Source organism: Oryctolagus cuniculus, chromosome 3 (assembly GCF_051225735.1).
Source record: "Oryctolagus cuniculus isolate XC-2025 breed Fujian yellow rabbit chromosome 3, ASM5122573v1, whole genome shotgun sequence".
In the NCBI taxonomy this organism is placed as follows: Eukaryota; Metazoa; Chordata; class Mammalia; order Lagomorpha; family Leporidae; genus Oryctolagus; species Oryctolagus cuniculus.
Genome location: NC_142869.1, coordinates 106,294,195 through 106,317,477, shown reverse-complemented (window position 1 = coordinate 106,317,477; position 23,283 = coordinate 106,294,195). Strand labels below are relative to the sequence as shown.

The window sequence follows — 23,283 nt, the reverse complement described above, 5'->3', positions numbered from 1 at the left end:
GGGCCCTGCACCCCATGGGATACCAGGAGAAGCACCTGGCTCCTGCCTTTGGATCAGCGCGGTGCGCCAGCCGCAGTGCGCTGGTGCGGCCGTGGCGGCCATTGGAAGGTGAACCAACGGCAAAGGAAGACCTTTTTATCTGTCTCTCTCTCTCACTGTGCACTCTGCATGTCAAAAAAAAAAAAAAAAAAAAAAGAATCACTGGGATGAGAGGCATGTATACCTTCAACTTCCCTAAATGATGCCAGTTTCCCAAGGCTGTACCAGAGTGCTCTCCCGCTAGTGTACTCCACCCCTGGTGCATTCTAAGACTTTATATCTGGGCTTTGAACTTTTTCCAGCCTGGGAAATGTAAAATGATATGTGAATGTAGTCTCAATTTTTATTTCCCTAATTAGAATGATGTGGAATTTTTTTTTTTCATGTATTGCTTAGAATGAGTAAAGGACAATTTTTACCTGTTTTTATAAAAACTAACTCCATAGGTAAAAGTTTCCTAATCAATACTTTTTGCTGACTACTATTTCTTTTTAAAAGCATGTTTATGTATTTTCATGTACTTGAAAGGCATAGTGACACAGAGAGACACACAAAGAGATGCTAAGATCTTACATCTGCTAGTTACTCCCCAAATGCCTTCAACAACAAGGGGAGAGCCAGGCCTGGACTCCATTCCGGTCTCCCATGTGGGTGGGAGGGACCCAAGTGCTTGAGCTATCATCTGCTGCCTGTCAGGCACATTGGCAGGAAGCTGGACTGGGAGTGGAGGAGCTGGGACTTGACCCAGGAACTCCAATATGGAATGTGGGCATCCCCAATGGGGTTAGCCAGTTATGCCGTAACTCTTACCCCTCACTATTAGTATAATATACACATTCCCTTTATTTTTATGTTTTTACACTTTGATATTTATTCTTTGATAAATATTTATAGTATTTGTATGTCTAAAACACTCTATTTTGAACTGAGCCAGGACTGATAATTTAGTTGATTGTAAATCCGATTTAAATTTGTTTTTCCCTCAACCACTTAAAGATATTGCTCCATTGACTTTTGTTGCTGATGAGAACCCTGCTATCAGAATAAATATCCCATTATAGGTCATCTGTCTTTCCATTCTGAACATTTTTAGTATTTTTTTTAAATTTGCTGTGTTCTGCAGTGTTTTCATATGTCTAAACATGAATTTACCTTCAATTTTCTTTCTTCATACTCAATATATTCTTTTAATTTCAGATTTTATGTCTTTTCTAAGTTGTGAAAAATCTCATCTGTTCTTTGTTCTTTTTCTGCAGCTGCTGTCAGTTTTGTGATATATATCCCTTCCTTCTACCTCTCCCCCATGTCTGCTAACTGCATCTTGTGGTTGTTCTCTTCTCCTTTGTCTTTATATCCTGGATTGTGGGTGAATTCTTCCATTACATTTCATGATTATTTAACTTTTTGTTTGACTGTTATTAGGCTAGTATTTATCTCACTATGTGGTTAGCTGTTGTTGTATAGGACATTGTCATGAAAATCAATGACTTTAAACTCTCTTCTGTTTATTATTGTTTATATGCCTGTGGGTCAGCTGAAGATCAGGTGGACCTGGCTAGACTCAGCTGGGAGATTGTGTCCCATGTGCCTCTCCTCTTCTTTGAACCAGTGTCCTATAGAGGGATCTTCTTTGTTCTATGATTGCAGAGATATAGGAGGGCAATGAAAACACTGAAACCTTCTTAAGGCTAAGTCTTGTATCATTTCAACATCTTTTTATTGGACAAAGTAGTTTACATTGTCTGAACTCAAACTCAGGGGCTGTGTAAATACCTTCTGCCATTATGGGAGGGCCTCTAAATCAATGACAAAGAATATAACCACTGGGAAATGTTAAGAATTGAAGCCAGATGCAATCCATGCGACTATATATTTTTAAGTATCTGTAGTAACTGAATAAGGGTCTCCCAAAGGGGCCCCCAACCAATTTTTTTTAATTTTTTTTATTATTATTACACAGGTAGAGTTATAGACAGTGAGAGAGAGAGACAGAGAGAAAGGTCTTCCTTCTGTTGGTTCACCCCCCAAATGGCTGCTGCGGCCAGCGCTGTACCTATCTGAAGCCAGGAGCCAGGTGCTTCTTCCTGGTCTCCCATGTGGTTTCAGGGGCCCAAGCACTTGGGCCATCTTCCCCTGCACTCCTGGGCCACAGCAGAGAGCTGGACTGGAAGAGGAGCAACCGGGACTAGAACCCGGCACCCATATGGGATGCCAGTGCCACAGGCGGAAGATTAGTCAAGTGAGCCATGGCACCGCCCCCCCCCCAACCTAAATTGATTTATACTTTTGTTAATTATGGAACAAAGACTTTAGAAATACCTAGGGTTATTGCTGTCCTTAATATAAAGAGTTGATCTTGAGTTATGCAGGTGGGCCTACCTTAATACATGAGCCCCTCAAGACAGCTTTCTCTGTCTCAAAAGAGAGATGTGATCGAGGACAAAGACAGGAGAGACACAAGGCAGTGAATAAGTCAGAGAGGTTTCAAGTATGACCAAGAGGACGGGGCCACGCTGCCAGCAACTGAGATGTCACTATGAGCTAAGGTGTTCCAGGACTGACTAACAAGGAAATATGAACTTCAGTCCTTGCACAAGGAACTGTTTGTCAACAGTTTGAATGGGCCTGGAGGTGGAGTCCTACCTGGAGCCTTCAGAGAACTGCCCAGCCTCCACCTTGCTCTTGGACTTGTGAAATCCACAAGGAGGAAGCACTGGAGTTGCACTGAGCACAGAGTTGACCCACAAAAACTGTTGGATGACAGTGGGTATTGTTTTAAGATGCTAAGTTTGTGAATAGTTATTATAACAGCAATAGAAAACCTTGCAATTGCTAAGGTTTTGAATTGTTTCTTTCATATAATATACTTCATGTAATTTATGCCTGTCTGCATTTTATGATTTTCCTTTCTTATAAAGTATTTTTAATATGGGTTCATCCAATGTTTCCCCATGGTGAAACTTAGACCATGCACTCTTGGGAGGATACCATAAAAATGATGCCGTTTTCTCAGTACCTAATATCAGCAGGCACACAATGTTAGCTCATAGAATCACTAATGATGCTAAACTTGATTACCTTATTAGCATGGTATCTCTAGGTTTCTTACCTTTAAGATGACAATCTTTCCTTTCTTCTTCATTAGCATTTTTGGAGAGATACTACCATATTATGCCAGACCTCCCCTCCACTGATCAGCATTGGCATTCATCAATGATTCTTGCTATCTTAACTACTACTGTCGTGGTTGTCAAATGATGAATATCCAGTACCATCATTTGTGTATTTGCAGATTAGTATTTTGTGAGAAAGAATTTTCATTTCACTTTTTGAATCACATAACATAATTCATCAGCTTGGACTTAGGGATTCATATTTTTTTCAACTGGATGTATAGTTTCATACACTCATTGATTCTTTGATGCTCAGATTGTCCTTAGTTTGGCCAGTGGTAGCCCTTCAAGCTGGTGTGTGGTCTTCTGGCACATCATCATATTTTCTGGGTGCTTCATTATTTATTGGACATAAGAAGATGTTTGAGACTCATCCTGCTGTCTTGTACTTTTGCTGATGCAGCCTGATATCAGTTACTTGTCTTGATGTATGGTATTGCATGTTGAGATCAGGTTGGTCATTGCTACTGGAATGTCATTGTTACTAGGCCCTCTTAAGAAATAAAGCACATAACACACATGTGTATGTATATATCTATACACAATATAAATCACATATTTCTAAATATTTCTTGGTATATATATAGTATATATGAAGTTCTCTGATATATATATGTATATATATGAAGTTCTAGCATTTGCAGAAAATGGAACTGAACTTAAAGGATTTTTAAATGTATATAAATATATGCTATATAATATAAATTATATTTAATATATGTAAATTTGTGTATACAAATCCTATGAAATTAGTTCCAACCATTTTTCTTTAAATAATAGGACTTCATTATTTTTTATGAATGAATAATATTCACTTGTATAACTGGAGGGCATCATGTTAAGTGAGATAAGCCAGACACAGAAAGACAAATACCATATGTTCTCTCTTATATGTGGGAACTAAATTAAAAAAAATGGGGAGAGGAAAAAAGGAAGGAAGAAGGAAATGCTTGTGTCTGTCATTTCTGTTGCAAATATAGGGTTTTGTCAAACTTTATTTTAAATGTTTGTTCAAAAATTGATAGGAATTTTATGCTCCTGTAGTATTAGTAATTTTGTGACTTTTCAATTTTACTTTATATTAGTGAATTTGAACATCTTTTACATTTGAGTATTGTTTATAGCCCTTGTCTATTTTCCTTCTGGAAAGAAATCTTTTTATTTTAAAGAATTTGCAGTGTTTTTTTTTTTCACTTTTTATTTGTTGAACTCTTTATTTAGCTGAACATCAAACTTTTGACTGTAATGTAAATTAAAATGTTATCTTAAAAATAAATATGCTGCCAAGACACTCTGGGGGAAAAAAAAAAACCTAAATGAAAGATCTCCGTGAGATCCCAGTGGAAAGAACGGGTCATCAAAGAAGGAGGTACCTTTCTCTGAAGGGAGGAGAGAACTTCCACTTTGACCATGGCCTTGTCTAAATATGATCAGAGTCGGTGAACTCAAAAGGCTTCCACAGCCTTGGCAACTCATGACAAGAGCCTAGGGTGATTACTGATTCCATAAACAAGAGTGTCAATTTGTTAAGTCAACAACAGGAGTCACTGTGCACTTACTCCTCATGTAGGATCTTTGTCCTTAGTGTGTTGTACATTGAGATTTAATGCTATAACTAGTACTCAAACAGTATTTTTCACTTTGTGTTTCTGTGTGGGTGCAAACTGTTGAAATCTTTACTTAATGTATGCTAAACTGATCTTCCATATATAAAGAGAATTGAAAATGAATCTTGATGTGAATGGAAGGGGAGAGGGAGTGGGAAAGGGGAGGGTTGCAGGTGGGAGGGACGTTATGGGGGGGAGCCATTGTAATCCATAAGCTGTACTTTGGAAATTTATATTCATTAAATAAAACTTAAAAAAATAAAAAAGGTAACTGGTATACAATGAGAGCTAAACATAAAACAAAAACAAAAATAAATAAATAAATATGCTGGGACCGGCGCCGCGGCTCACTAGGCTAACCCTCTACCTGCGGTGCCAGAACTCCGGGTTCTAGTCCCGGTTGGGGTGCTGGTTCTTCCTCTGTTGCTCCTCTTCCAGTCCAGCTCTCTGCTGTGGCCCAGGAAGGCAGTGGAGGATGGCCCAAGTGCTTGGGCCCTGCACCCACATGGGAGACCAGAAGGAGGCACCTGGTTCCTGGCTTCGGATTGGCGCAGCACACCGGCTGTAGCGGCCATTTGGGGGTTGAACCAACGGAAGGACCTTTCTCTCTCTCTCTATGTCCAACTCTCAAAAAATAATAAAAATAAATAAATATGCTGAGACCAGTGTCATGGTTCACTTGGTTAATCCTCCGCCTGCAGCGCCAGCATCCCATATAGGTGCCGGGTTCTAGTCCCTCTTCCAGTCCAGCTTTATGCTGTGGCCCCGGAGGGCAGTGGAGGATGGCCCAAGTGCTTGGGCCCCTGTACTTTTATGGGAGACCAGGAAGAAGCATTTGGCTCCTGGCTTCAGATAGGCGCAGCACCAGCCGTAGTGGCCATTTGGGGAGTGAACCAACAGAAGGAAGACCTTTCTCTCTGTCTCTCTCACTGTCTGTAACTGTAACTGTCAAAAAAAAAAAAATAAGCTGTTAAGCTAAAACAAAAGTAATACAAAATCCTATGAATTTATACCAGCATTTTAATTCCAATCAAACACTTCAGGATTCTTTTTAGTCTTCTTTCGTTCCATGTTTGTAAATCACTTCTTAGAAATGGCTCCTGTTATGTTTCATGTGTTTACTTATTTGCTTGATCAGTAAATACGCTTGTTCAATGAATGAATTTTTCAGCCACACTCATGTCTTCCACCTGGGCCTGGCTTGGCTGATGGACCCCTGCTCCCCCTGCTCCGCTCTGTCCCTCCTTCTGAGGGAGGCCATCATTCACTCTCTCCCATAACTGCTTCCTGGTGTGCTCTGTGTGCCAATTTGGAAGAGGATAAGAAGGGAAGATGAGAAAAGAAGATGTTAAAGGAAGGGCAGCTGGGTCACTTTCACTGGGAAGTAGTTCAGTAGCTTTTGTTTTGTTTTGTTTTGTTCTGTTGTTGTTTTTCCTTTGTTCTTGTTCACGCCTCTCTGTCTAGGATTCTGTGATGACAGTTTGTGCTCCTAACTTACTGTGATATTAGGAATGTGGCAGCTCCAACCATGGAAGCAGTAGGCACCTTGATTAATTTTCTTGGTTGCTAGGCTCTGTGTCATCCTTCTTCCCCATGTGTCTTATAAGCTATGGTCCCAGGTGAGGACCGTCAAGGGTTTTTACTTCATGGAAGTTTTTTTTTTTTTTTTTTTTTTAAGAAACATAGGAAGCCCTTTCCCAAATAATGGTTTCACGTAATTAGCCTCACTCTTGTCTGCCATGTTAATAAGGCATTTTTAGTTTGTTTTCTGCATCAGATGAATTGTACATGCTTCTGCCTGCCTCCAAGGATGAAACTCCAAATACTTACATGGCTTTTGCCTTACTGCTCAACTGTAGAGACACTACCTTCATTTTTCCGTATATTGATGTGAATGCGTGTGTGTATTTCCTTTTTGGATTTCATTTAAATGAAAAGTGAGTACATCTTGCCTAAAATTTGAGTTTCTTCTCTTTCAGTATAAGTCAGATCGTATCCTGCTCCAACTCTCCCACCACACCCTAGCATTCTGACCACTTAAAATTTTACAGTGGCTCCTATTATCTTACAATAAATCCAAATGGCTTACCGTTCAGAAGAACTCAAAAGAATCTCTGTGATTTCATTCACTGTGATCCGATCTCAAGTGCACATCTTTTTGCCCTTAAAGACACCCACCACACTCTCTGATGTATCCTTAGCAGTAACTCTTCCTCCTGCATGGATTATCCCTCTCTCTTTCCTCGGTCTTCACATGGCTGATTTCACCTTATCATTCAAATCTCACTCCAATGTCAGCTTCTCAAGGAAGTTGTGCTTGTATATCCTCAAATCCAGACCCACATCCCACTTTCTGTTCCTCCATCCTGTTTTATTTCCTTCACTTGAGAGGGAGTTGTGCATGCTTATTTACTTCTTATTTTCCTTTATGTAAATTGAAGGTGAGGTGCTTTTATTCTTGGATGATCAGTACATGTTGTAGATTCTTAAAATGCTTGTTGAATGAATGATTGAACGAATTTAACTGCGGTCACTTGGGGAGTTGGTAAGGCAGGGTTGAGGGGTCTTCTGATGCATGCCCCAAATACCTTTCTACCAGGCAGAGGTTTACCAAATTGCTATTATTACATTTGTGATTTTTACACAAATTTTCCTTAAAATTATTTTTAATCTCAGTGCTAAAATCTTTCTTTAACTTAGGTTAACTTATTTATCTCTCTCTTTTTTAAAGATTTATTTTATTTATTTGAAAGAGTTACAGAGTGAGGTAGAGACAAAGAGAGAGGTCTTCCATCCTCTGGTTCACTCCCCAGATGGCTACAGCTGCCAGAGCTGCGCCAATCTGAAGCCAAGAGCCAGGAGCTTCTTCTGGTGCAGGGTGCAGGGGTCCAAGGACTTGGGCCGTCTTCCACTGCTTTCCCAGGCCGTAACAGAGAGCTGGATCGGAAGAGGAGCTGCCGGGACTACAACTGGCACCCATATGGAATGCTGGCTCTTCAGGCCAGGGCTTTAACCCGCTGTGCCACAGTGCCGGCCCCAACTTATTTATCTCTTTAAGGGAACAATAGCTCAATTATAATGATCTAGTTTATTTGAGTGGTGTTGAGAATTCTTGTTTTTTTTTTTTTTTTTTTTTTTTTTTTTTTTTTTTAACATCCCTTTTAATGTTTTCTCCAATCTGACAGAGTGAATGAGAGTCCCCAAGATTTCAGAAACTATTATGTGACTTGCTTAACCTTCATTCTTTTATTATAAACACCCAGATGCTAAGTTTCCTATATGTGTTATTATTATTTTGTTTTGAGGATTTCATTATATTGCAACAATTTTCATTTCATTTTGACTGTTCTCATTTCAACAGTCACCAGAAATGTAGCTTATTCTCTGTGAAAACTGATGTATAAATGTCAAATTAAAATTTTAAATGGCTTTCTTGATTTTCATTTGCCACCAATTTGGACATGTGAGTTCATACAATTATATGGCCAACTTTAAAATGTTTAACAGCAAAGAAAATGACAAGTTCTTGAGTTATCCAACTCAGGCCTACCACATAACATTTGTCGCGTCCACCCCAAGCTCAGGCTGTGGGACAGTGACACATTAATCTTATTGGATCTGTGCTCACCTGGTGGGTCATGTGCTTATGTTTCTACCACATGCAACAGGCAGTGGCTGAAAGTGGCAATGACTTGTGTTTTTGTGTGCCCTTATCCTGAAAGGATTGTCCATTTTCCAAGTTCTTCTAGGTATTCCGTGTTTCCCCTTTCTCCCACTTTGTTTAATTTTTCACTTGGATGTATCCCATTGTATTTTTATAATGTGTTTGTATTGCTCTGAAAATCTTCTGTTTAGATAATGAAATATTATATATTCAGTATGTATATATGTACTATGTATATGTGTGTGAATTCAGGCTTGTAAAAATTAGTCCCATGCTTTCAAGAGAATACAGAATCATATATCTGGAGTAGTGATTTGAAGATTCAACTGGATCTGGCTTGCTAAATTCATATGAAATTACTGTAACAAAATATCACATAATGATCAGTATCTTAAAATAATTTGGAGGAAAAAAAAGCGCTCACTTCTTTCAAGATAGTGGCTCTCCATTGTTGAACATTGACATAGCATCTTTCCTTTGTTTAAAATAAATCCCATCTCCGGCACCTGCATTTTAAACCCATTTCTTGCTGTTGTAGCAGCCACAAAGAATAATTGTTGGCCTTCCTTGTCTGTCTACTACCCGTTGTATTGCTTGATGGTGATTATATTTATGCAGTGGCTGTCTTTTTTTTTTTTTTTTTTTTTATTCTGAAACATTTTTAGTTCTTATAGCCTTTCTTTCTAAGCAAATATCTGAACTCATTTTGGATGGAAGTATCATTACAAACAGATGTCTTAAAAACAGAGTTGAACACAACGTTTGAGGAAAATAATTAACCATGCAAGAGAAGAGAGATTTGTTATTTAGATAGGCTAATTAAAAAACAATTTAAATGTGCTGATTATTAAATAAATTGCATTCTAGTCTTGAGCAGCATACTTACACCGTTTTTTTTTTTTTTTGGAATCTTTCATTTTGGTGATTGAACATTTCTAACTTTTAAAAGGACCAACAAATGAAAAAGAATCTGCCTATCCATCAGTAGCTGTATCTAATGTTGAAATTGCAGATATGCTCAGGAGTTGTTCACTCCAGCTCATTTTAAGTTGTTGTTGCCTTTGTCTATTCATTCCTTATAATATAAAGCTAATGAACCTTTACATTTTTGTCCATTTCAGATCATCCGTGGGCATCTTGTGAAATGCTTAGTTAGTTCATCACAAATATGTTATTTACGCATTGCACACTATTTAGATTGTGACAGTTTGCTTGGCAGTACCTTTGGCCAACACCATATTTTATTTATATAATCTAAAATACTGTTGCCATTGCAATTATGTGGCTTTATAGACTCAATTCATTTGTGTGTTTTTTTTTTATATACCTTTCAAATATGTATTAGAATGCAACACTGGGAAATTGACCTAATCTTTCCAGGTGATCAAGTATTTTTTCCACTCCCATTATCTGAATTGCTCTTGCCACCCGATGTGAAAATGGAAAAAAAAATCCTGAGGCTGATGTCCCATAATATCTTTCCATGGTGTGCCCTTATTGAATTATTTCCAGGTGGATGCGACAGATGTTCATCAAGTTGCTCTCGGCTTCCACTGTTAATTGAACCATAATGGGAGTGACAGCAGGGAAGGACAAATTACAGGAGTAGAGATACAATTTGAACTCTGGGTTCTTATGACCTTCCTGGAAATGTTGGTTAGGCTGAGAGTGCTTGCTTCTTTCCCATGCATGGGAAGGAATGTGAAATTGCTCAGTTACAATACATCAAAAAACTAATGTCCTCTGAAATTAGTAGTGTGTTACTGTTGACACTTATTATCAATCAACTTGTTATTCCTTTAACTGTGATGTGTTAACAGGTTACTAAATCAGGAGTCATGAGTACTATGAATCATGTCCTTAGAGAACATGAATGAGTCATAATTTTATCATCTCCAAAAGGAGCAAACATTACCTAAAATAAAGCCTTCATCTGCCTGTGAATAGTCTGTGATGAGATGACTGTTATGCATGTACCTGTTTTAAAAATCACATATCTGGAGTTAAGCATTCTCCACTCATACGCATGTGGTATAAGAAAAATAGACTCTGAGTTGGCCAGGTATAACAATCATTGTGCTGCTGATGACTGTAACAGTTAATAATGAGAGTAATTTGCGAATAACAGAATTTACAAAATTTATAGAGGTGAATTTAGAGGAGGAGTAAGTAGGAGTCATCAAATAAGATGAGAGAGAAAGGGATTAATTGGAGAGCTGCTGTGGCTACCATGGCAAACTCCTTGATCTGTGTGTGGGTGGTATCCAAGAGGGAATAGTCAGTGATCAGGCATATGTAGCCCCAGGATGTTTCTATGCTCATTAAAAAGGGCTTTCCTGTAAATTTCTTGATATTTTTCTTAAGGGGAGTTGTACCCCAGTAGAGAAGCCCAGGTCTAAAACTGTCAAGGGAGATGAGAAGGAAGAATTCATACTCATTAGTTGTGAACTGTAGTGCAATTACAGCAGAACTGAGGTCAATTCTTTTGTTTGTCACCGACAAAGAGACTAGCAAGGAAAATTGAATCATTTGAGAGACTGGTACTGAAGAAGCAAATATAGAACCCAGTTTAGTCCTGGAGTGGACTGGAGATGAGAATCCATGGTTCATCTGGGGAGTTGAGAGCAGTAGTTTAGAAACCATGTTAGTTCAAAGGAAACAGAGATGTGAGTGGAGGACTGTATTATTTTTTTTTTTTTTTTACTTTTTTTTTTTTTTTTTTTTTTTTGACAGGCAGAGTGGACAGTGAGAGAGAGAGACAGAGAGAAAGGTCTTCCTTTGCCGTTGGTTCACCCTCCAATGGCCGCCGCGGCCGGCGCGCTGCGGCCGGCGCACCGCGCTGATCCGATGGCAGGAGCCAGGAGCCAGGTGCTTTTCCTGGTCTCCCATGGGGTGCAGGGCCCAAGCACCTGGGCCATCCTCCACTGCACTCCCGGGCCACAGCAGAGGGCTGGCCTGGAAGAGGGGCAACCGGGACAGAATCCGGTGCCCCAACCGGGACTAGAACCGGTGTGCCGGCGCCGCTAGGCGGAGGATTAGCCTAGTGAGCCGCGGCGCCGGCCGGAGGACTGTATTATTGTTGATGGTGGCACAGTTCTCCGTCTTCTTCTCTATCTGTGCTCATATTGTCTTGGTGGCCCCATAGAACATTTATAGCTAATGCCTTCCAAATGCATATTACCAGATCAGGACTCTCCCTGAACTACAAAGTCATCTATAAAAATTCCCATCTGTTCTTCTACTTGGGTGTGTAGTATTTGAGGATTTATATCCCAAACTGGACCCGTGCTGTGGCGCAGTAGGTTAATCCTCCACCTGCAGTGCTGGCATCCCATATGGACATTGGTTCTAGTCTGGCTGCTCCTCTTCAGATCCAGCTGTGTGCTATGGACTAGGAAAGTGGTAGAAGATGGCCCAAGTTCTTGGGCCCCTGCACCTATGTGGGAGACCTGGAAGAAGGTCCTGGCTCCTGGCTTTGAATAGGTGCAGCTCCAGCCATTGCAGCCACTTGGGGAGAGAACCAGTGGATGGAAGACCTTTCTCTCTGTTTCTCCTTCTTACTGTCTGTAACTCTACCTCTCACATAAATAAAAAAAAAAAAAACTTAAAAAAAAAATCCTAGACTGAACCCTTGATATCCCACTTGTTCCAAGTCACTCCTCTCCTCACAGCCTTCCTGTTAGTAGATATTCCATTCTTTCAGCTGCTCATTCATCAATCCTTGATCTTTCTCTTTCACTCACATCTAATCCATCAACCAATCTTACTGACATCACCTTCAAAATATTTCTAGAACTTGAATAACTCTTTCCACCTCCACTCATAACTGCTTTATATCCAGTCTCCCTATTTCTATACTCCCCCCTCCCACAGTCTGTTCTTAATACAGCAGAGAAATCTTGCTACAGTGTTAATCATATGATGTCACTCTTACAATCAAAATATTCTAATGTCCTCTCCCCCCACAATATTGTACTCAGAGCAAATAGTGTTCTGTACTTGCTTTATTGCTTTTCCTAAATCATTTCTTCTCTTTCTTTTTCTCTCTTCACTCTAACCTCACTGGCTTCTAGGTCTCAGGACCTTGGCACTTACTATTCCTCCTGCCTGTAACACTGATTCCCAGATAGCTAGTTACTCATTTTGTTCTGCTTTAAATTTGTATTTTTTACTGCTGTATTTTAGCCGTAAGCACATATACAATACAATACATACTGTGTAGTTGGTTTTCATGAAATATAAATGGGGGGGGGTTACTTGATTAAGATATAGGCCAGAAGGCTGGTAATTTGGGTAGTATGGGGGGGGATTCATTAAAGAAGTGAAATTGAACTATTGTGCCAAATTTACACAGGATCTGACACAGAAATATTTTGTGTGAGGCAAAATTCTAGTTTCAAGATCTCAGCATTGTGGTTTACCCTCTATAATGGATTGTTCACTTATTTCTTAGCCTCTTAATCTGATTTCTTCTTGAAGATTTTTTTTAATATTGATTTATTTATTTGACAGTCTGAATTAGAGAGGGAGAGGGAAGGAAGCAGGGAGAGAGAAATAGGTCTTCCATCTGTTGGTTCACTCCCTAAGTGGCTGCAATGGCCAGAGATGTGCTGATCCTAGCCAGGAGCCAGGAGCTTCTTCTGAGTCTCCCACGTGGGTGCAAGGGCCCAAGTACTTGAGCCATCTTCTACTGCTTTCCCAGGCCACAGCAGAGAGCTGGACAGGAAGTGGAGCAGCCAGGTCTCTAACCAGCGTACATATGGGATGCTGGTGCTTCAGGCCAAGGTGTTAACCTACTGCACCACAGCGCCAAACCCAACATTCTAATTTATTTATTTTTAATTAATTATTTTTTTTAATTTATTTGACAGAGTTAGACAGTGAGAGAGAGAGAGACAGAGAGAAAGGTCTTCCTTTCGTTGGTTCACCCCCCAAATGGTTGCTATGGCTGGAGCTGAGCCAATCCAAAGCCAGGAGCCAGGTGCTTCCTCTTGGTCTCCCATGGGGGCACAGGGACCCAAGCATGTGGGCCATCCTCCACTGCCCTCCTGGGCCACAGCAGAGAGCTGGACTGGAAGAGGAGCAGCCGGGACTAGAACTGGCGCCCATATGGGATGCTGGCGCCACAGGCGGAAGATTAACCAAGTGATCCTCGGCGCCGGCCCCAACATTCTTATTTTTGACGTCAGTGGTCACTGAGACTTTTGACATGAGCTGCCAAGGCTATGAAACTCTGTCGATATTTAGACAGGGACATATGCTAAGTGGAAGTTCTCTCTTCAGAGAAAAGTACATGCTTCTTTGACAGCCCCTTCTTTTCACTGGGGTCTCACTCACAGGCATCCTTCATGTAGGTTATTTTTTTGCCGCAGTATCTTGGCTTTCCATGCCTGAAATACTCTCCTGGGCTTTTCAGCCAGATCCGAATGCCTTAAGAGCTGATTCTGAGATCACAGTCAGTATATATCTTTTAACTAGAGTTGAGGCTATTTACATGGAAGGTGACTATTGATAAATAATGACTTAGCCCTGCCATTTTCCCATAAATATTCCTATTTTTTACTTTGGATTTCTTTTGTACTTTCACTGGGGAATTTTCTGCCTTCACATTTTTTTCATAATGATGGCTATCTTTCTGTGTTTCTGTGTGTAGCACACCCTTAAGTATCTTTTGTATGTATGGCTGGACGAGTGGTGACAAATCCTTTCAATTTCTGTTTGTTATGGAAGGTGTTTATTTCACCTTCATTCATAAATGAGAGCTTTGCAGGTACAGTATTCTAGGTTTGGACAGTGTTTTACTTTTAAGAGTTGGACTATATCTTGCCATTCCCTTCTGTCCTCTAGGGTTTCTAATGAGAAGTCAGCTGTAAATCTAATCGGAGATCCTCTGAAAGTAATCTGACATTTCTCTCATCTACATTTAGATTCTTTGCTTTATGTTTTACTGTGGAAAGTTTGACTACAATGTGTTGTGGCGAAGACCTTTTCTGTTCATGTCTATTAGTTGTTGTAGGTGCTTCCTGTTCGTGGATATCCCTTTCTTTGTCCAAATTGGGGTAATTTTCTGTAATTATTTCACTAAATAGGTCTTCTAGTCCATTCTCTCTTTCCACACCTTCAGGAACTCCTAAGATCTGTATGTTGGGTTGGTTGATAGTATTCTGTTAATATCCAATGCTGTTTTTAAGTTTTCTATTTTCTTCTTGTTTTTTTTTTTTTTGATCTGACTGTAAATTTCAAGGATTTGTCTTCAAGTTTGGATATTCTTTCTTCTGCTCCATCAAGTCTGCTGTTAAGGCTTTCTGCTGCATTTTTTATTTGATCTATTGAATTCTTCATTTCTAATATTGCATTTTGATTTTTATTTAAAATCTTAATTTCATGGGAAAATTTTTGATTCATGTCATGTATGGAGGTCTCTTGTTTGTGTATTTGCTTCTGATGGCTTTTGAATATTTCTATGATTAATTTTTTGAATTTCATTTCCAGCATTTCCTCAATCTCTTCACCTTTGCCTTCTAATATTGAAATGTTGTGTTCCTTTTATGGGTGTGTCATGGTAGTATATTCCTTATTCTTATTTTTTGAATTTATGTGATTGTTATTAGACATTTGTGGAGTTGATTTTTGTTTTCGTCTGATGACTTTTATCTTTGAGCTATGCCTCTTTGGCTTGGATGATGTCCACACTTTCAGCAAATACCAAGATGTGTATGGTGGGTGTGGCCATGCAGCGCTGGTCAGTGCTCCAGGGTAGGGCGAGTATCCAAAATAAAACTCACGTTGGTGTGGTAGATTTAATACCCAGGTTCAGCCTGCACCTTCTCATGTAACCATCAAGTCACCATGGTCTCAGCACACAAGGCTCCCTGAGTCATCGGATGCAGAGGCATCTCTCTGCCCCACCAGCCCATCCAGTCAACAGTGCAGCAGATGTTCCCCATGAAAGCTCTGCCTAGTTGTCTTGACCTTGGGAGGCTGCAGGTGCCTTAATGTCCCACATGGTTGCCCAGCCACCTTCCAACTAGGCTTAAAGTCAGTGAGAACTGTGATTGTTCCCTCTGCTAGAATCTCCAGACCACACGCGTACAGAAGACCACTGGCCGAATGTTTATCCTTGCCTGCCACTGCCACTGGTACTGCCCAGAAGTCATCCTGTCTTAGTCAATTGCTGAGTGCGTGCACAAAGGCTTCCTCAGCTGATGCCCAAACCTAAAATGGTGCTTACCCTTTCTCAGCTGGACAGCGGGCGCTGTTGTGGGCATGCTGGGGTGAGATAAACATGCCTCCTCTACTACCACTGCTTGCAACCACCAGCCCCCAGGGCTCCTGTCCAGACTCACGCCATGCTCTCTCTTTGGCTATATCACCACAGGTTGCTGCAGTGCCACCCTCTCTGGCTCTCAGCTGCTACAGCTGTGTTCGTGTTGTGCCAGGCATCCACATCCTCTGCTCAGGTCCACAGTGTTCCTCTTCCTCTTGTAGGACCTCCAGTGCCGGTTTCACTCCAATTTTCCCCTGAGAGTTAACTTCCTTCAGTTCTTCCCTTGCTATTGTCCCTAGCCTAACACAGCATGTTGCTCCCTTTTCTGCCATCTCCTCACTGAATCTTAAGATTCCCTTCTTTTTCATGTTAATTGACACCTGTTGTGTGTCAGATAATATGGTGAATGCTTAACAAATTTTATATCATTGAAGATAATTCTGTAAGAAGTCTATATATACAGTCATCCTGTGGTCCACCTGAGACTTGGAGATCTGCTTCCCAGGGACTTCATACACAAGCCTAGAGTATTAGTGCTGGTCACTAGCAGTAGTCTCCAATCCTTGATACTTGAACTCTGCACAGGATTGCTGAATTATTCACATGACATGGCTGCTAGTATTTCTCAGAGTGCATGATCAGGCGTGTGTTAAGCAAAAGCTGCTGTGTCTCTAATGATCTAGCCATTGCTTTGACAATTTCACAGGGCCATAGGAGCTGTAGACTCTAGGGTAGAGGGATTATCTGAGCCCATGTTGGAAGCTGGCTGCTGCGGATGGCCCCAGTCAGTGAATCCTGTCTTTTCCATATGTAATGTAGTCACCACCTATTCCGGCCCCCACAGCCTCAGCTCATTACATCAACAATGAATTCTGATATGTGAGTCAGGTCCAGGTATTATTACTGTTATTCCATATTATTTTGCAGTTTTATGTCTCCTCCTCCTTATACGGCTGTTTTCTTTACTTTTTTCATGGTATAGAAAACTTAATTAGCATTGACTGTATGTCTCTCTGTGCTATGCATTGGGCTACGAATAGGAAAATGATAAGGCCGAATCTTTATCCCTGTGGAACTCACAGTCTAATGGATGAAAGAAATGTGTGAATGATTCTTGCACAGTGTACTTTAGGATCATAAGTTGGGACTTAATAACTGTCCAGATGAGCTAGAGGAGGCTCTACACATCAGGTGCCATTTGTGCTAGGTCTTGAGTGTTGCAGATAAATTCATAAAACAGTTGAGTAGAAAAGAGCATCCTTGGGGCCAGTGCTGTGGCACAGCTCCGGCCATTGTGGCCAATTGGGGAGTGAGCCATCGGATGGAAGACCTCTCTCTCTGCCTCTCTTCTCTCTGTGTAACTCTGATTTTCAAATAAAAAACCAAATCTTAAAAAAAGAAAGGAGCATCTTAGCTGGAAGAGACAGTGTGGGCCAAACTTGCTTCCCCTTCCTCCTGAACATGAGCTTCACCCGAAGCCTTCAGCTTTCTCTGTACCACTTGTACTCACTTGTAAAGCTTGCTCTATCAGCTTAATGGACCTGGTTTTCTAAATTCATTGCTGAGTAAAATCAAATGTTTTTACATTTCAGATCCTTTATCATGTGGCCTCAATCTATTTCTAAATGTTTATTTCCAATTCTCAGCTCTTCAGTTCATGCCATTGCCTTGCTTAATATTCTATGTGCTTGGCCATGCTCTATCATTATCTGAACGTCTTTGGAGTCATTCTAGGAGCTCCTAGGACATTCTTGGGTTGTAACGGGAAGTTGGCATGCATATTGTCTGGTTTGTTCATTAAATCTTACTGCATGAGCAGTAATTGTCAGTTAGGTGGTAAGCATCCTGAAAGGAGCAGCAGGTGCATTTCTTGTTTTACACTGGATCCCAGCACTCTATTTTGTCTTTGTATTCTGGAGTTTATTAAATATTTGATAAATGTTTTTGATGTGAAATATGGTGTTTAAAGAGGCTTGAATCAATAGATTCTGCTCATTGTGTGGTAGAGACATAATATGGAGTTAGGTATATGTCACATTTTAACAGCATTCAAGGGAACGTTCATATCCTTTTGCACTAGAAATTCATCTAATATTAAATAAAATCAGCTGGCAGTTGGCTGGGGCAGTGACTATCGCTATGAAGGAATTTGGCCCTATTCCGTGAATGGACGGCCAGTTGGAGCAGACAGTATTGAGAGAAGAAGAAATTATGATGTATTTCAGTTGGTTTAGGGGTTTAGGAAGAGAGTCCCATGGCTAGTACAACTATAGAGGTGGGAGAGAAACATGGACATGCGTAAACCTCCTGATCTCGGTTTGACTTTAAGCTTCCCTTGCCAAGCTACAACAGCAGCTCAACAATAAATCAAACTGGGATTACCTTCTTGATTGAGACAAACCATTTACATTTATTTTGATTTTCATGATAAAAAATACAAAAGTTATCCGGCTGCAGGCCTTGGTTATTTATGTGGGACCATGAAACCCAAGGGTCTGCTTCCTGTCTGGCTCCAGGCATTTCCATTAAAAGTTAATGGTAACTCTGTGCTTAGATGAGCTTTGTGGAGCACACAGGCGGGGGAAAGCATGTCTCCTCTTTGCTACTTGGAGAAGAATGGCTACATGGGGAAACAACACTATTTTCCAAGTAGTCATTAAAGTTTCTTTTGCAGTAGATTATTTTCCTTCCTGGGAAAAACATCGTTTCACTGACAGATTGCCAAAATCCACACAGTGCAGTGAAATGGCCTTGCTGAGTTGGCTTCTTCAAGTAGGCTTTACTACCCACTAAATAGGTGCTCCAAATTGTGCCACATTTGGTGTTGGGTGCACAGTGTCATCTGGATTTTCTTTCTTTAAAAAATTTATAAAATGAAGGTAGTCTGAATTGTTCATCCTAATTAGCCTTGTTTTTGAAGCTTGGTAAAGTAAAACAAAGACTGACATTTCTTGCATTTCTACAAAATAAAAGTGTACATTTACTTTTTGCTTGTTTTGCTTTTATGTAAGATTTTATTTCAGAATAGTTTTTAATTTACAAACTGAAACTTGTGAGATTGTATTATGAAGAGTTCCCATAGACCCCTCGCCTAGTGTTCCCTATTAACATTTCATGTTAGTATCTTTGTTGCAGTTAATGAACTATACCCTGCTTCCCCTATATATTTTCTTCCTTTTTTCTTTTTTGATTTTTTAAAAAAAGATTTATTTATCTATTTGAAACTCAGAGTTATACAGTGAGAGCAGAGGCAGAGAGAGAGAGAGAGAGGAGGTCCTCCATTCAATGGTTCACTCCCCAATTGGCCGCAACGGCCGGAGCTGCGCCGATCCGAAGCCATGAGCCAAGACCTTCTTCTGGGTCTCCCACGTGGTTTCAAGTGCCCAAGGACTTGGGCCATCTTCCACTGTCCCCCCAGGCTATAGTAGAGAGCTGGATCGGAAGTGGAGCAGCTGGGTCTCGAACCAGTGCCCATATGGGATGCCAGTGCTTCAGGCCAGGACATTAACCCAGTGTGCCACAGCATCAGCCCCTCTTTTTAATTTTTTAAGGTGAACAAATTACATGCATTCATATATACAGATTTAGGAGCATAGTGATACTTCCCACCCTACCCTCAATACTCCATGCTCCCGTCCTGTCTCCTCCTTCCTTTCTTATTCTTTTAATTTTATAATGATCTATTTTCAGTTTATTTTATACTCATAAGATTAACCCTACACTAAGTATTCAACAAATAGTAAGAAGAAAAAAACACTGTTCCTCAACAGTAGAGACAAGGGCTATAAGAAATCACCGAAGCTCAAAATGTCAGTTTCACTTATATGTATTACATTTTTTGGTACTCTATTTGTAAGCACAGATCAGAGAAAATATATGGTGTTTGTCTTTTGGAGACTGGCTTATTTCACTAAGTGTAATGGTTTTCAAGTTGCATCCATTTTCTTGCAAAAGATAGCATTTAGTTCTTTTTTTTTTTTACAGCTGCGTTATTCCATAGTGTAAATATATACTGTAATTTTTTTATCCAGTCATCTGTTGATGGACATCTGCATTGAGGACATAAATTAGCTATTGTGAATTGAGCTTCAGTAAACATGGGGGTATGGATACCTTTTTCATACACTGATTTCATTTCTTTTGGGCAAATTCCCAGGAGTTGGATGACTGGGTCAGTTGGAGGATCTATTTTCAGTTTTCTTAGCTATCTCCATACCGTCTTCCACATTACATTCTCATCAGCAGTGGATTAGGGTACATTTTCCCCCACATCCTTGCCAGCATTTATTGTTTGATGATTACTGTATGAAAGCCATTCTAATGGGGGCAGGTAGGAATTGGGGTAAAACCGCATTGCGGTTTTGATCTGCATTTCCCTGATGGCTAGTAATGCTGAGAATTTCTTCATGTGACTATAGACCATTTGAATTTCCTCTTTTGAAAAATGCTTGTTCAAGTCCTCTACCCATTTCCTTACTGGATTGTTTGTTTTGCTGTGGTTGAGTTTCTTGAAATCTTTATAGATTATAGATATTAGTCCTTTTTCAGTTGTATAGTTTGCAGATATTTTCTCACATTATGTCAGTTCCCTTTTCACTTTTTTGAGTGTTTCATTGCAATGCAGAAGCCTCTTAGCTTGATATAATCCCATTTGTCAGTTTTGACTTTGATTGCATGTGCTTTGGTGTCTTTTCAAAGAAGTCTTTCCCTATGCCTATGTCTTGCAGAGTTTCCCCAATGTTCTCTTATAGCAACTTGATGGTATCAGGTCATACATTTAGACACTTGATCTATTTTGTATAAAGTGTAAGGTAGGGATCTAGTTTCATACTTCTGCACATGTAGATCCAATTTTTCTGGAACCATTTGTTGAAGAGACTTTCTTTTCTTTGAAACTTCTTTTTATCCACACTACCCCTCTTAGCTTCTAGTAATCAGCATTCTGTGTACAGAGTTTTGTTTGTTTTTAAACTCCAACATAATCAGAGGGAACATACAGTATTTGTCTTTCTGTGTATGACTTATTTCACTCAACACAATGACGTCTAGTTGCAGCTGCTTTTGCTAGAAAATGATAGAATTTCATTTTTTAAGCTAAACAATATTCCACTGCATACATACATACATACATACAAACACACACACACACACACACACACACACATACTTGTGTATATATCATATTTTCTTTATCCATTCAACTAAAAATGGGCTCCTTGGCTGATTTCCTATTTTGGGGATTGTGCACTGTATTGCTATAAGCATGTTGGAAAATGTATCTCTTTGGTAAAATGAGTTCATATCTTTTTTGTATGTACATAACAGTAAGATTGCTGGATCATATATAAGTTCTACTTCTAGTTTTTTAAAGAAATTTCAATTCTTTTTTACACAGTGGCTATACTAATTTACATTCAACCAACAATTTATGAGTTCTTCTTTCTCTATACCTTTGCCGCTGTTTATTACTCTTTTTGATAATAGCCTTTCTAACATAAATGAGGGGATATCACATTGTGATTTTGATTTGCATTTCCCTGATGGCTGGTGATATTGAGCATTTTTACATATAGTTGTAGGCCATTTTTATTCCTTGTTTTCAGAGCTATCCACTCAGGTCCTTTGCCCGTTTCTTAACTGGATTGGTTGTTTATTTGTTATTTAGTCTTTTGAGTTTTCAAATAAACAATTTGCAAATATTTTCTCATATTCTGTTTGAATCTCTTCACTTTATTGAATGTTCCATTTGCTGTACAGAAGCTTCTGGGTTTGATATACTCTCATTTATATAGTTTAGCTTTTATTGCCTATTTTTGGGGGATCTCATCTAAGAAGTCATGACCTACACCAATGTCTTGAAGAGTCCCCTTATGTTTTGTAAAAGTGAATTCATAGTTTTAGATCTTACATTTAGGTCTTTGGTGCATCTTGAGTTTACTTTTGTATATGGTAGAGGTGGGAATATAATTTTATTCTTCTATATATGTGTGTCCAGTTTTGCCGGCATCATTTATTGAGATACTATCTCCAATGTATGTTCTTAGAACCTTTGTTAAAAATGAAATGGCTTTGTATACATGGTTAATATCAGGACTCTCTATTCTGTTCCATTGATCTATGTGCTGATTTTTGTGCCAGTGCCACTCATTTTATTTAGTATAGCTTTATAGTAGGCTTTGAAATCAGGTATTGTGATAGCTCCTGTTTGATTTTTTTTACTCAGGATCACTGTGACTATTCTGAGTCTTTTGTGATTCCAAATGAATTTTATGTTTATTTTTCCTAATTATTTGAGGAATGTCATTGATATTTTGCATTGACTCTGTAGACTGCTTTATTTAGTGTGGACATTTAATGATATTGATCCTTCCAATGCGTGAGCAAGGATATCATTCCATTTTTGTGTCCTTGATGATTTCTTTTATCAATGTTTTTTGGTTAAAATTTTTGTAGCAACTGTGAGTGAGATTTATTTCTTATTTTTTTTTCAGTGAGGTCACTGTTGGTACATAAAAAGGATACTGTTTTGTTTTTTGTTTTATATTTTTTGACTTCACTGAATTGGTTTATTAGTTCTAACAGCTTTGTGGTATTAAGTTTTTCTATGTACAACGTCATGATATTCTCAAGCATGATACTCTTTATTTTTTTCTTTTCCTGATTTATCTTACTACTATTCCAATACTATATTGAATAAGAGTGGTGAAAGTGATGACATCTTTGTTTGGCTCTGGATCTGAGGGAAATATGTTCAACTTTCCCCAATATATTGGGTATTGTTTTGTCATATAAAGCCTTTGCAATTTTGAGGTATATTCCTTCAATACCTAATTTGCCAAGGGTTTTTTTTTTAATCATGATTTTTGTGAATTTTTTTTTTGTGAAATTTTTGTGAAACTTTGTGAAATTCTTCCTCTAAATCTATTGAGATGACCAAATGGATTTTGTTCTTGATTCTGTTGATGTGATTTATGGAGTTTTTTTATTTGTGACTATTGACCCACCCTTCCATTCCTTTGATACATCCCACTTGATCATAATGTATGAATTTTTTCAATGTACTCTTGGATTCAATTTGTTAAATATTTTATTGAGAGTTTTTCCATCTATTTTCATCTAGGATATTGGTCTGTAATTTTCTTTTTGTGTTATGTTGTTTAGTTTTTGTTTCAGAGTGATGCTGGCCTTGTAAAAACAGTTAGGCAGAGTTCCATCCTTTTGAATATTTTGGAATAGTTTAAAAAGTATTATGTTTTAAAGATTTTTATCCATTTATTTGAAAGGCAGAGCCAAAGAGAAGCAGAGGCAGAGACAGGGGTCTTCTATTCGCTGGTCTGCTCCCCAGATGGCTGCATCTGCCAGATTGGGCTTATTTGAAGCCAGGAGCCGGTAGCTTCCTCCAGGACTCCCACGTGGGTGCAGGGGCCCAAGGACCCAGGCCATCTTCTGCTTCCTAGGCCATCAGCAGGGAGCTAGATTGTAAAAGTAGCAGCTGGGACTTGAACCAGTACTCATATGGGATGCTGGCACTGC

The 23,283-nt window shown here is 39.4% G+C and overlaps 1 protein-coding gene and 1 pseudogene across 7 annotated transcripts in view; one reads left to right on the top strand and one right to left on the bottom strand.

Annotated features, from left to right (window-relative positions):
- Positions 1-23,283, top strand: part of THSD7B (thrombospondin type 1 domain containing 7B) — a 985,451-nt gene that overhangs the window by 106,571 nt on the left and 855,597 nt on the right. The window lies entirely within an intron of this gene.
- LOC138848876 (asparagine synthetase [glutamine-hydrolyzing]-like) overlaps positions 1-23,283 on the bottom strand; it is a 51,459-nt pseudogene that overhangs the window by 24,186 nt on the left and 3,990 nt on the right.